This window comes from Myripristis murdjan, chromosome 3 (genome assembly GCF_902150065.1).
Source record: "Myripristis murdjan chromosome 3, fMyrMur1.1, whole genome shotgun sequence".
Lineage (NCBI taxonomy): Eukaryota > Metazoa > Chordata > Actinopteri > Holocentriformes > Holocentridae > Myripristis > Myripristis murdjan.
This window is the reverse complement of record NC_043982.1, coordinates 15,246,697-15,262,434: the sequence shown is the minus strand read 5'-3', so window position 1 is coordinate 15,262,434 and position 15,738 is coordinate 15,246,697. Positions and strand designations below refer to the sequence as shown.

The window sequence follows — 15,738 nt, the reverse complement described above, 5'->3', positions numbered from 1 at the left end:
GGTATTAAGCACTGTCATCATCACCAATTCAAGTAAAATCTAACCAAACTTCAGAACGTTTAGTTTTCTATGCCGATGACTTATGCATCTGGTGACTGTGTGTCTGAGTGCGTATAAATGTGTCTGTGTCTGTGTGCGTGTGTGTGTATTTGTGAGGGGGAGGGGCACTGATCTCTCACACATACATACAGAGACAGGTGCCAAGAGTGACAGAAAGAGGCAGGATTGTGTTGATAACATGAGCATAAATTCCTTCTTTAAAAAAACAAGCAAACAAACAAAAAACAATCCACCTTCATTTTTTTTTTTTTTTACCAATAGCAGAACCAAAACTGGCACAGATCACAAGATCATATTAGTTTTGACTCACAAAACCATCTAGCCACTCTCCAACCAAGGCATTTAGTCCTTCCAACCAATAAGTGCCCCTTGAGGGATTACAGGTGTGGTTTAGGTGATGACAACATGACAAGCTACTTTGCACAGAACTGGAAAACAGAAACAACACAGGACATGAACATAGATTTTGCCTCACAGAAATGGAAGAATCTGCTGTTTGTTTAGCTTTGCTGTTGTGCCATAACATTTGTTTGATTGGAGCGTTAGCTTAATGACTGACAGATGGTCAATCCAATTGCCTGCTACATATAAAAAAGACTCATTGCTGCCACCCTTTTTCCAAATGGTTTGAATCCGACCGTGTCTAGATTGTATTTCATCAAGTGAATAATAGCAACGAATTCAGAGTATGGCTCTCGCCCAAGTTACTGGGCTCCCCTCTGTCATTTGCTTTGAATCCAAATTATTCCCCACACGGGGGCTACTGCATTTGGCTTTGGAAGAAGTTCCATGTCATTCTTGTTTGCTCTTTTCTCTGCCTCATCTCTACCTCACAAGGATCACACTCTGTGTGTGTGTGTGTGTGTGTGTGTGTGTGTGTGTGTGTGTGTGTGTGTGTAGCCCATGGCCCCGCCCCCCCCCCACAGAGACAAAGACACTCGATGACAAGAGCATTCCGTTCCGTTGCCGCAGCATAGTTACCTTAACCGGAATATTGACCCGAACTGGAATATGGTGTGCATGTAAACATAGTCAGTGAATGCTCTTGTTGTCTGGTCTCTTTGGTAGAGAGAGGAGAGGAAAACAAACACGCATGAATGTGGCAATTAATCGCGGTCAGAAAAGTTACTGACTTCATTTAAATTTACCATGCAATTAACCAACTTATCGCATATCGCGACAGGCCTAGTAGCACAGTATTACCAACAGGCTTTTTAGTATTACCAACAGGCTTTTTATGAGGATATTTTTTAAGGCTGTATTGGTCGAAATTTTGATTTACACCCCCTTGGTCACCATTAAAGATATTCTTATTCTACAAAAGTATAGGGTAAGTCATGGGAGTTTCATCATTCATAGTGTCTTTTAGGGATGCACGACATTGCAGTTTTTTGCCATTATCTGATATACAAATATTTTCCAACTCTTTTGGCCTATGCTGATACCGATAAACACACACATTTTTTTCCACCTGATTTCATAGAACATCAAGTCTCTCCTGCAGTGGAATGAACATTTTATTATGCCTGCTCCTATCATGAAGGCCCACTGGCAGATGCAGACATAAAATACAATGCCACAACCAGGGCAGATATGAGCTATTTCTCATATCGCCAGAAATTTTCATGTCAGGCCGATACCAATATTTCACTTTAAAGCCGATGTCAGATGATTTCGATGTCATACCAATATTATTGTGCATCCCAAGTGTCTTTAAGGACCAACACACATTGTGCACAGCAAATACAGGTAGGTGTTCCAGCAAAGCTGAGGACACAGGCAACAGATGTATCTACTGTATATACCAACAAAATTTAAGTATATATAGATGTGGATCTGTCACGTTTTGTGTGTTTGAGTTAAGTATTTCTTACATTAAGGCACAGACTAGTCCTGTGACAGTAATCCTGTAATTTAACCAGCAACAGGACGCAGTGCTGCTGATAATGGGACTGCATGCACTCAAAAACCTGTGAAAATGGCTAGATCATGTGCATGTTTACAGGCAGGTGACATGCAGGTTCCACCTGTACAGAGAAGCGCCAAGCACAATCATTCTTGACCAGTTTATCAAACGACCACAACAGGCAGCACTCATGTTAGTGGTCAGTGACTTGTGGGGCCTGCTTTGGTTGTTTGATGAATTGATCAAGTATGGCCCTTCTCTAGAGCACATAGCAAACTGATCGCTGTGCATGCAGAGCCTGCTGACATTAGCAACAATCTCCCTATATTTCCAAAAACCCTTAAGTTGGACAAAATTATGTTCGATCAGACATTCATTATCATTGCGAGTTTTCCTTTGTATCAAGCAGCAAAAAAGTTGTAGTGTGATGTTTTTGAGATAATTTGCCTTACTTGGTATCGCATCACATGTAAGTATTGCTCATGCGTACATCGTCATGTGAATGCTGAAACAATATATCATGAGGTCCAACTGTTATTACAGCTGTGTTAAGTTGATCTTGAGCCAGAATGGCAAAATTGATGCTAGAAACGGCCATGCTAATCTCTCTTTCCACCACTAGCTTTAAAATGTTTAGACAAATGAACGTTTCCATAACCATGCCTATTACCTGCATCTGGAATACCTATTAAACTCAAATGGCAAGACAGTCCTTAATTTCACTCTCTCAAGCTATTCCTGATTTCTGTTCAGCTTGCTTCCCATTCATCTTGCTTCTTCTTGACTCGCAGGTACTATGCTTGTACTTTCTTAGAAAACAGAAGTTATGTGGATTGTCATTACATTAGATGCATATGCTGAAACTATGAGCAAGGCAAGTGTGGTCTTGAACACAGTCTGAATGAAAACCATTCGCACCAAAGCTTATCAGGGTGCAAATGCCTATCCTGCCTTGAGAGTCAAAGGTAGTCTTGCTAGCTGAGATCAAATGGGTAGACCCTTTCACACCACTGTTCTAGCCCAACTGAAAACGTTTTTTTTTGCCATGGTGTGAAAGGGACTATACAGACACCCACGGTGTATGTGTGCTGTTTCTTCCTTTCTCACTCCTCTCTCATAGCTGGTAAAGGTAAATCACAGAGGGGCCTGCTGCAGAGGGCTTTGATCTCACAGATGAAAAGCAAGTGACAGCTCTCTCCACCTTCTGTAGAAGTAGGACTGAATATGAAGCCCAAATGTCATCTCCCACTGTAGGGGAAAAGAAACTTCTCTAACACCACTGCTCTCTCAATCATACTTTGCTTACTTTCAGGCAGATGATCTGTTCCCGTGAAGGTCTGTTACGCTGACTTAAAGAAACCGCAAGCAATGAGCTGATGAATATTAAACCAAACCGGTGGTCCTAAAATTAATAGTTAACTAATTAATTAATTAATTCTAAACTATGTATTTCTTTGATAGAGATGCCACTAATTTATTGTAAATTTGTATGTTTGAATCTGGAACTGTAATTAGATCTGAAACGTTTTGGTCTATTTATGAGTTCAAACATAAAAGCAGCACACGAAAAGTAGAAAAATACTAAATCTGTCAGTGTATATATGTAATTTACAGTGATTTTCCTCAGAGAAGGAAACAAGGCAAGCGGTTAGGTCCAACGCCCATGGCTTCCTGTGAGCAGGACTTCCTGAGAAACCAGTACTGTTTTAGAGAGGTGGAGATGGGGAGGAGAGAGTGACACAGAGAGAAAGAGGGTGACAGAGAGAGGATCATGTAGAAAATTTTCAGAGGGTTGAAAGCAGTATAAACACATACTGCTCGGCTGGGAGGGGTAAAGACAGGAGAGAAAGAGGCAGATAGAAGATGGGGGGGAGGAGAAGACACAGAAGAGCAGTGTAGAGAAGAGAAAGAAGTGGAGAGGGGGCAGGCCCAGCCAAGTGTGTGAGAGAGCAGCATAACAGTGTACCTCTGGGCTGTGTTCAGCCACCAACCAGTACAATCTAATCTATCCAAGAATCCATGGGCAACATGATGAAACTTTACAGAGATGTTGCATGAGTACAATGTGAATATGTAGATGCATAAAACAGCAACACACGGGGTGCATATGCTGCTGTGTCCATGCCATCACTGCATGTGCAGCAGTTGACGCAGACCTGCAGGAAAAACATGTGAGGATGGCTGAGCACAGTTCAGCTGGAGGGACAGTAAGCCTCACCTCTACTTCACTTTGTCTTGATTTCTCCCCCTAACCCTGCTCTATCACCCACTCACTCCAAATATAACCTCCTTACCCACATCAACATTATTCATTAAGAAAAACATCCATAATAGAACAGCTGTAGCCTTAAATAGATTTTTAATTTCGGCCCCTTCTGCAACCGGGAAGGTTATTCTTGCCAAGAAGTCCACCTGCAGAGTCATATGGCTCAAAAAAGCACCACTTGGCTGCTTGGCTTTTCAAAATTGTCTTTGATAGTTAAGAGTGAGCCTTAAACCAAACTTGAGACACTGAGGAGGACATGTGACATGAAATGTAACATCTAAAGCAAATAATACATATGTTTACCCCTTAACTTTTGCCTCCTTCCATGAAAATGACACATTCAAACAGGCAATGCAGTGATTGTGGGTGAGAACTGGCTTTGCATAAGTAATGAGGAGGAATAAAAAGGCTGTCCTACATCCACACCAGAGATTACACTGCTAGCTGCAGTTTCTATAAAAAGCTTCACTGCAGGGACTGTGACAAACACACGCACAAGTCAATGTGCACATACACACAAATAGGCATATTTATAGGGAAGAAGGTTCCAGTTTCAAAACAACTTGCAAGACCAACATCTGGTTGACCTCCAGTCACTGACTCACTGATCTTTGAATATTTAGGTCTTGGCTGATAGATAAAGTAAACAGATAGATTATAGCTATCTCCAGGCCAACTTGATTCATGTCCTCTATTCTTGTGCTATTCTTCGAGTCTTTGATTTCCCACTTCATTTTTAGAATGTTTCTTAACAGGCAAATCAAATAAAATGATGAAATATCCTCACAGGACTACAAGGTGACTATACGCCTGGATAGGGCTAAACACAAGCTGGCCTGTAGCTTTAAGAACTGCTCACTGTGCTGCCACATATTCAGGAGGGAAAGTCCCTGTGCAGGCCAACTCAAGATAATGTGTTTTTCCACTCCCTGCAGCCTGCTCTGGTTAAACAAACTACCTAGAGCCTACTCCTGCACCTACAATGAGATAAGGCAAACCATTTTTATTTTCACCAGTTCACGGCTTTCCAGATTACCAGATTTATTCAACATATAAACTGCATTATTTTGCCTGTACATTACCACTGACTGGAGCTGAAATAATCTACTGATATACTATTTAGAAAATAAATCCTAATTTACTTGAAAACACTTCAGCGTCTTTTATATGTACTGGAAATTATCTTTCCAAATTACACAGCATCACCTGTGGTTGTTAAAAGATATTTTTCAACCTGGCCACTGTTCTTACAATAGCAACCATACAGGAGAAAAATAACAGGCACACCAAAGAGTGGTTTCAAATTTGGGACTAATTTCAAGATGCAATTCATGACCAAAATGTGTATGTGAACCATCTTAACTAGACACAAGACACAAACCAGGGTTCACCAAGTAGTTTCTATTTTCATGAATATAGAAAATTATATAGAAATTAGCCTACACCAAGATTAACCCTTGCAAATATCATCTTACGTCCTGGTACACAGACAACAGTCAGAATCAACACCAGCAAATTAATGTTTGATCAAAAGTAATAGGGTTGAACAATTCATTAAAATATTATCAAAACTGTAATATGGTCAACTGCAATATTAGGCCCCTATAATTTCCGCAATCACGGAATCACAGACGGAATCGCGAAATTAGCCAAATAAAACGGAATCTATTTTTAACATGGGATATCGCAGAATTTGACATAATTTGAATGAAATGCTGTTTTTGTGTGGAATATGAACGTATGTCTGGGGAAAATTACATGGAGGGAAGCAAATCTGGGTGGCACAACCCCTCCAGTCGTTTCACCTGCACTGCCAAGAAAAAAAAATTAGAACTGCACAAACACTGTTCAAGTCCAAAAGACAAAGAAACTTTCCAGGCTACAGCACCGCACTGATATGGATTGTGTAACAAAGCAAAGAGTTGCCACTCCGCTCTATTTTCACTGGCTAACAGCAGCACACTGGCTTAGCTTGCCTATTCAGAGAAGAGGTATTACTTCGGCTTATTTTTCAATTTATGTTATCACATGCATACTACTGCTTATTCATTGGTAGCTGAATTGTTAGGTTTGTTTGGCAATTTACATTTTTAAAATAAATAGGCTACTAATTTAACATATTGTTAAATTATTGGAGTCAAGCTTACTGGTAAGCATCTACTTCTTCAAGATAATTTATTATGTTCTACCACTCATAAACATACACTAACTCTACATACCGAGTGTTTGAGCAACATATATCCTCTGTAGTACAAAAGATCCATGGTAAAAAGTACTCTGTCGCTGTGGATGAGACCACTGATGCAAGAGACTGCAGCGTCCTAAACATCATCATTTGTAAGTTAATGTGAATAGCCTGTATGTACAATGGTCAACACACGGTCAACAATCTTTTAAGTTAAATGTGTGCATGCATTGACCCAACATCAACCCTCAGGTGAAATAATTACTGATGCATCCTCCTCATTTTTGTTCAATCATTAATAACATATCATTTTCACCTTTTATTGCTATAACAACGTCATTGTTAAATAAATAAATAAAGTGTTGTTTATTTGTTACCTCAGTTAATTTAAGGTAATTTCTATTTCATTTGTGTGCATTTTAGTCATTAACATTTTAGTCATTAACATTAAAAACACACCCTTTTTTGGTAGTAAAATAAGAGTAAAAGGTAAAAAACGGAATTCCCAAAAATTAAAACGGAAAAAACGTAATTTGGGAAAAAATAAAACGGATTTTATAGGGCCCTAAATATCCAAATCACAGGAGCTTCATTTTTTTGATAAAACCAAAATGTGCAACAAATCATTGTAAATAAAATATTATGGCACTCCTGAAATGCTTACTTTACTTCACTGAGAAGAAATAAAAGAATGCTGAAAACAACAAAAATACGCCGGTACTGAGCTGTACCACTTTTTAAAAACACTCAATTACAAATTCACTAACTTGCTTCCTAGTATAGTTACCCAGTACACTAAGAGGCCACTCACACTGGCAAGTTTGATCCGCGCCCAAGCACGATTGCCCCTAAAATCCGTATTCTTTGACCAGTGTGATCGCTTCGTATCGTGCGTATAAACAAAAGTCGGTTTATAATGAAAGTACAGCAGTCTGTGTGCGGACCTGGTGCTGGCTGGCACCGCGTCGGCACCGGCCGGCACTGGCCGCGGCACCGCGCAGTGTGTGGCCACCCGGTAACCTGGTCTGCCGGATCTGACAGGTGCCGCTCCGGCTGTCAGTTGGACCTTTCTGAAGAAGGAGAAAGTTACCTCCGAAACAGTCAAGGTAAATAAACATCCCATGTCTGATTAAAAGGACCAAAAACGTTTTTTAGTTAAAAGGAAGACATGATGAATGTATTTGAACTACACTGATTTATAATGACGTCGGGCCATGCCTGTTGTCGTATTTCAACGTGATGACGTGCACACCGGGGGCAATCGTGCTTGGGCGCGTTTGGGCTTTAGGTAATGTGAGTGCAGGCCAGCCGGGGACTGGGAGGGGGGGGATTTTGGCTTTAGCACGATACGGGCTCAAACTTGCCAATGTGAGTGGGCCCTAACATTAAATTTGAGGGTTTTTGTTTTATTATTTTCCATGTTTGCTTCTTTTCTGATGTACATGCATAGCAGGAGAGGTTCTATAACTATATTATTACATGAATCTCAGTTGTACCAAAATATGATTATTACTGTTGTTGATGTTGTTGTTATTATATTATTCTTAATCATCATCATCATCATCATCATCACAGCTAGTCAACTATAGGGATGTTAATAGTCGTTTAACCGATAATCGACTGTTTCAAAAGTAACCGATTAATCCTGTGAGTTAAAAATGTTTGTTTGCCCATTTACACATATACCAATGTTTCATTTTAAGCTTTAAATAAATGCCACTCTTCAGAAATGCAACTACTTTTTAGACCATTTCAAAATGTTTTGTATCATGCTTAGAGTAACTTTATTGGACACTGGATTACCTAGATGCTATAACTCACTATAGTGGCTCTCCTGGATTAGTGCGTCAGTCAACCTGTTTCAATATGCCCCTGTATAGGCAGGATTTACGTAATTTTATGGCTTTATTAAGGTCATCCGTTAACCGACAATTAACCGGTTAATGGTGTCAGTTAACCGATTAAAAATATTTTTCCAATTTCGCCATCCCTAGTCAACTATTTGACTACTCTGGTACATCGATGATTTAAAGGAATATGACTAGCTTCTTTTTCCAAAGTAGTCCCTTTTGACTGTACTGTAGATTTTTGTTGTATGAAAAATCTACAGTACAGTACAGTACAATACATTTGAAAGTCCTGAAAATCAGGTAAAGTCCTACCCAGAACAATGTTAGCAAAATATGTAAATGCTCCATGCTGTTATTAACTGGATATTCCTGTAACTTCGCTGACTAAATTTATGTGCACAAATATTCCAGTTTGTGCCCTTATTCCAAAAAAAGACAATAATCACACAAAGCTGTTTTCATGGCTAATGAAATTAATATTCTACTAATATTCCTGTTTAAATACAGCCATGCATATTAAGAATTGTGCAACCTGATTTGTGCAACCTCAGCCTCCTTCTTTAACTTGTTCCTTCCAACCACCTTCATGAAAAGCTAGGTGTGTTTCTCCTTCTGATACAGAATCCTGATCCTTTAATCTTTCTTCTTTCTCCTCTGTAGCACTTTGAAATTGTTAAATGTAAAGTGCGTTACAAATAAAATTTATTATTATTGTTATAATTATTATTAAATGTGGCCTTTTCTTTTGTGAATGCATCTCTACCCCAGCCTTGCAAACTGATCGCTAGTTGGTTTGTTTACAACACACAGAGCTGACTGTTAACAGACAAGAGGCCATGTGTCACAAACTGCGGTACAAAAAATATATGCATGCTCTGTGAATGCACCTAAAATCCAAATGATAGGCATATCCCACACATCTTAATCGGAAACTGCTACATCCAGAATAGGGCCTAATTGGGAATATTGTCATATTCAAAATAGTAGCAGAAAATTAGGGTGCATGTAAACATGCCGACTGTCAGTTCAAAGTGCAGTTACAACAGAGGATGATTTTGGTAAATAACAAACAAGGGTGTGGAACTCTGCTGCTGGCTCAACAGATCTGATGATCTTAGCGACTGGCCAGCCAGAAGACAGAGAAAAAGAATGGAGCCTATGAGGCAAGCCTCTGCAGCCAGCCAAAAACCTGTCCCTATTCCTTACCAACACCTGACAACATGTCAAGGAAAAAAAAAAAAAAAAAAACAAAAAAAAAAACATGATGCTGACCCAGACATGACATTAGCCTAATGCCCATTCCCTAAACAAGACACTCTTCTTTATCACAGTCACATACACACTTCTGAGAAGATCCAAGTTATCCTGGAAAGCTGGATGAACTCAGGAATATGACACACTGGCCTCATTTGTCTGAACCACAATTTTTCTATGAAGCCCCTAATGAGTTACAGAGCAGGCATCCTTTACCAGCCAACAGCGCATTATGACCTGCATTACAGTAAGCCAGCGACAAGAACTTGAAGCATCACTACCCAAATAGGTTCCATAAATAAGCCTGTTACAGTGAACACAAAAGTAAGTCCTTTCTCTAAAGATAACTACCCCAAAACTACGCCTAACGTAATGTGCAACAAGAACCACCAACAATGGGTTTAACAGTAGTGTGATGCTAAAATGGTTGATGGGACAAACCACCACCTTCACAAATCACTGTCACCAGCCTGGCTATAAAGACAGAAAAAAAGCTGAGTGGTAAAAATGAATGTGCTGGTCAAAAGAGGGTGCTTAGACCTTTTGTGTTAAGTATATGGCCCCGCAGAGGGCTGGAGAAAACAAAGTATGGTTGGGGCTGGGCGAACGGGAAAGCAGGGCATGGGCCCTGACTGGCGGACCTCCTCTATTTGGAAGTTAGGCATGCTTTTGCTTTTTACTCCCCTCCCACTCGCACAGGCGCAGAAGCCGTTCTCTTCACTCGTCTCCCCTCCCCCCTTCCTGTCGTGGCATTTCAATGTAAATGGCTGGACTGAATGGCTGCAGCTGGCCCATCAAAAGGGCAGCCCCGCTAAAGGACCCTGTTATTGAGATTCAGCCAGGACACTCTGCCCCCTCCCCTCCTCCATCCAGCACTTTGTCATATCACCCCCACCCCACTCAGTTTATAGCTTATCCCCTACATGGAGAGGAGGGCTGGGTACAAGAGGGCCCACAAAAAAATTAAGATAGCTGTTAGTGCTAGCCATTTCCCCTCTGAGCACAAGAGTAATCAGCATGAAGCCATTTCGTAAAGTGGTAATCATTCTCTTTCCAAAACATATTCTATACACCCTAGAGTGACAGAGGCAGTTTAAAAGGCCAAAAAAAATTCTATTCACATCTGCATTCAAAGAGTTGGAGAAGAGAAGACTTTATGAAACATTCAAGAATGAAGAGGAGGAATGCAGAAGACAAGTGATTCCATGCAAAGCATGCCTGTCTAGTGCCATTCCCTCTCTGTCAGCGACAGGCCGAACAGACCAGAACAGCAGAGCCCAGAGGGACACGTCACAGACACAGTCTCTGCCATCAGCTCCCAGACCTGGCCGACTAACCTCAGGACATTTCAAATGCCACGTATGGATAATAGATCATCCCGGCAAACCTCCTGCTTGGCAGCACATCCAATCAAAACACCAACTGTTGTCTCAAGCTTTGCACCACCCCTCCCCCCACCTCATGAATCTTCCTAATTCGTGTCTTCCCACATTCACAGAGATAAAGCCATTCCTATAAAGATGTTATCCACTCGGTTTCTCTGCATGTGAAAGACATGCACATTCATGCTATAGGTGAAAGCATATTACCTGAAAAGACTGTCACCTATGGCTATTCTTCCTTAAGGGCCATCCTTGAATCATCAGTCTGAAATATCATTTGGTAGTCTGTGTCAGACTACTGTAACAATGCTATTGTATGAATTAAATTAGTACTAGGCATAATCAACAAACTGAATAAGTTGCATTATTGAGTTGAATTAAAATCTATCTGAGGTAATTCAGAATGTAATTGAGAGTGTAATGGTATGGTACCCTACCCTGGTCAGCCATCGGGATATTTTTAGGGCCATGAGCCTACATAAATGAAATTCCCATCATCAAGGTTAAGCATGGCATATTATGCAACTTGTACCTGTCATGTCTAAATTAGAAAACATTACTGCCAGATTGGCAAAGCATGTTAAACTCTGGACGTCTATTGTTGTGTGATGTAGGATTTTAAATTTCCTCCATCCCTGCAATTAAAATTTAGCATATCAATACATTTCCCTTGGAAAAAATAAGAGCAAAAAAAATCCCTTTCCAAGTCTACTCCTTCTGACAGAAAGATCAAAAGCCAAGACTGTAAAAGTACATTTCTGAAGAAGCTGCAGCAGGCCAGAAAAGAGAATCTTTCCCTTTGATGTACAAGCGACTCAGGGAAGAGAAAATATTATGAAGAATGGTGCAGTGGAAGGCTAGCAAGTAAGCACAACCTTAGACAGGGAAAGATGCCATCAGCCATCAGGACCTCCTAAACCCCCAAATGAGGCTCTCTTGTCCCTGAGGGAGACAGCAGGATTGGAGCCCGCCATTTTGTTCCATTTCACTTCGAGGATAGAGGAGGGGGGAAAGGAGCAGGCTGGATTTCAAAGGGCTTCAGATGGCATTTGAGTGTCCGCTGAGATTGTGCTGGTAGGACAGGAGCTATAAAAGATTTACACAACTACTCAAAAAGAGAGGGAGTGAGAGTGAGTGAGTGAGTGAGTGTGAGAGAGAGAGAAAGAGAGAGAGAGAGACAGAGAGAGAAAGACAGACAAGACAGAAAGAAAGAAAGAGAGGGAGATAAAGGCAGCAGAGGGAAAAACAGAGCGGCAAGAAACAGGAGTAGCCATGCTTGTTTACCTAAAGGACCACACTCTCAGCATTAGAGGGGGAGGGGAAAGCTTGGATAGACAGAAGGCAGACAAGAGTGTGTTCTGGAGTTGCAGCTGAGGGCCCATTTCCCCCCTTTCCTGAGAATTATCTGTTGTATCATTCCATTTTAACCACAAAAAGTAGGTTGCAAAGTTAAACAATGTTAAAAAAAAAAAAAAAGTCTAATCTGCTACTATTGCCAGACGCCTACTCATGATTATACACAATCCTGCATCTTACAGGTCAGCTACGATGTAGGCTAGAAAGAGAACAACCAATTGTCTTCACATAAGGACCAGTGATACAGCACAACCAATGATATGAAGACATAGTTTTGTGAATTATGCCCTTTCTGCCGACACTTTCAAATTTAAATTTAAACAGCTGATGTCAATATGATAAATCTGATGATAAACAATCTTTCCATTTCAGCATTTCAGCCTTTATTTGACTTCACAGTAACCTCCTTTGCTTTGCAATACAACAGAAAAACCACTGTTGCAGACTAAGGTAACAGAGCAATGCAACTCATGCACAATAGCTGCCAATCAAAAACACTGAGAGGAAGTGGTGGGACAAAACCAGCAGACACAGCAGTCAGCCATGTTTAAGTTTACACTGCTACAGTGTTGCAGACACCTCAGAATTGCAATGAGCTGTTCTACAAGCAATGCAGAGATTGCCAAACTGCAATGCACATAGCTTAGAAAATTTTCACAATTGCATGTTTAAGGCACACACTAAAGCTGAGAGAGAAATGGCCATGGATGAAAATGTGGTCATGGAACAACAACACCGGTCACTAAAGCATGTAGTAAGAGAATGCTCAGTAGCAGTAGACCAATCAATCAAGGGAGGCAAAAATTGGGAGCCATATTTCTATTGCAGGAAATGTGAGACTCCTAGTTACTGACACGTATCCTGACCTCCCTGATCCCAGCAGAACTGCATTTCCTATAGCAGGCAAAAGGCATGGGTTGATTCTCTAACAGCATTGATGTGAGAAACAACAAAATCTAGTCCCAACTAATGTTACATGAGCAGGAGTTACAACAGAGAGGCATGAAGAACATCAAGTAACAGGAAAACCACCCTTATTTAGCATGACACAAGTTTGTTAGTTTTCTGTCTAGAGTCTGACCCAAATCTATGAAACATCTCAATGTTATTACATCTTTATGGCACATTTTATACAGTACGTTTGATGCATTGTGACTGTAACCATGAGTATTACACTTCAACTTGTGAGTTCATTTGCAGCACCAGCTTTTAGGTGCTCACCGCCTAAGCCACTAAGCTGTCCCATATGAAACAACTCTTTTGAAAAAGGCCAAATCTATAACCCAAGCAAGTGTTCAATCTAAAACCCACATGTACAAAAAATGTTCAGCATATGACTGCAAATTAGACTTGCACAATATAATTTGACTAGCCTATTGATACAATGTTTATGCTGTGTATGCAAAGGCATAGGTACTCGAAATCCAAATAATCTATATCTGTTATCTGATATTCAAAATGTAAACACAAGAGTGATATATGCTAAAGCTGCATGCAGTTAAGCAGGGCAGTTTGATGTAGATGTTCCAAAAAAAGACCAGTTTCTCTTCACACAGTCTTCGTGTTTAACATATGAGGTTATTTTCAGACTATCCAAATTGGAGATTTAACCATAGCGTTGATTAACAGGATCCAATGCAAGCTCAAGGGAGATATGCACCGCTGCCTCTGCAGTATAGTCAACGTGAACGCCCCAACAAGCTGAAACACTCACACTATCTTGGTGGAAAACATCACCAGTGGCACTGCAGTGTTTTCCTCAGCACTGATACTGCGCCAAAGTAGAGAGGTTCTTATCCATATTCTGCTTCCTCCATAGATTGTCTTTTGGTCCACAATGCTGTGCCCACTTTCATATGTTATTCAACAGTGAAACCCAAGCACTACACTGAAATAGGGAGTGCTGGAATTATGCTAGTACTCGGCAACACAAACAGTTCCTGAGAATCTGGGTAGCCAGTGTTGCAGCATAGTTGTTTATTGTGTTGTAATCAACACAGACCATAACATAGTTCACAAAAAATCTTTGATTTTAAAACTACTGCTATTCCAGTACTTCACTTTCTTTACAGTCAAGAACGCTGACTTCTTTGCACACATCCACCTGGCTTTACTGTTTGAACAGCAAATGCACAAGGTAGTGTGCTTCTTGACAGTAAAAGTGGTTGAATTTCAGATGCTAGATATCCTCAACGACATGTGTCAGAAAAACTCGTAGACTGCTGTGGTCTAACGTTGTTATCCAAATAAATAATGCCATGGCCCACATAAATAATGCTAGGGCAAAATCTAGGTCCACTGTTACTTGATATTTGGGCTTCTGTAAAATTTCAAGAATCAGCTTGTTCTTCGAGATGGAGCAGGTTAGCCTCTGCGCTAATTCCTGAAAGTCTATTATCAAATGTGGTGCAAGTCTTCTCAATGCAGTGCGCTGTATTTGACTACTCTCGACTGTAACGTTACGGAATATGAACCGTCTTGAGTTTTTCCTAGGTCTGTAAGGCAATTTTTCGAAAACACAGTGCTAATTTCTTAGCCTGTTTGTGTGTGTCTATGTACCGTATGTGTTGGGCTTCTTGGTTATCCAGATCAAAATAAAAACGAAAATGGGGAACGTGATACCGTATATCAACAAATTGTAAGGACTGGTCAAATCATACGTCAATATGCATCTAAACTAGCAGTGCGCCAATGTGCCTAATATTTTTACCAAGCTTACTTGAATGCGTCACGTTGGAAATTAATTTAACACTTCGTTCCAGCCGTTTTTTTCTCTATTATTACAGCGAGGCTAAAAGGCACACTGGGGTGCCGTGCCGATACAGCGAAACCCGCAGATCTTGAATTTTCTGAAATTTTGAATTTCAGTTGGAAATAATGTTAGTGCGTTAAACCACATGATTGAATCCAAACGGTGTATAGCTGTAAGCTTGTGCTTCTTGGTGAAAATCTTCAGTAAACTAAGGTAGCTTGCTATTATCCCTAGTACACAACAAATCAAAAGCCAAAAGCAAGCGATGGTCAGATTGTTATTATATCCAAAATGAATGTAACGTTAGCTTACCTGTGTCTGAGTCTCCACTAATTGAAACGGTTATCTGAAACTAAAACTGTATCCCACGGTGCTTTCGGCCGATGCTGGATGCTCCCATTTGTTGCCCCTGGTTCAGTGAAAACTCGACCGGAGACATCCGCATAAACTCGCAGCAACCATTGCAGCTCAATACCAGCTCACTGTCTAGCATGGAGGCTAGCGCTAGCTAATTCGTAGAGACCAACAAACAGACGACAGAAAAAAATCAAATATCCTCAAAAACGCGCGTATAAGGTAGCTATTTTATATTCACCACCGAGTGCGAACCCTTAATTGTCCGTTTTCAAATCTGAAGGTTTACTTGGGTGGACGTAAACCATCGAAATATCATATTTTGTTTCGGTTTAATCCTCTCCGGCAACCCCATTCGAACGGTTTTCGAGCG

At 40.5% G+C, this 15,738-nt stretch overlaps 1 protein-coding gene across 3 annotated transcripts in view; it reads right to left on the bottom strand.

The window, feature by feature from the left end:
* The window catches only part of ankrd11 (ankyrin repeat domain 11), a 137,014-nt gene extending 121,276 nt beyond the window's left edge, over positions 1 to 15,738 (bottom strand). For all 3 annotated transcript variants that reach the window (XM_030080576.1, XM_030080594.1, XM_030080584.1), the window contains exon 1: positions 15,324 to 15,738. The gene's annotated coding sequence lies outside the window, so the exon portion shown is untranslated. The remainder of the gene's footprint in view (positions 1 to 15,323) is intronic.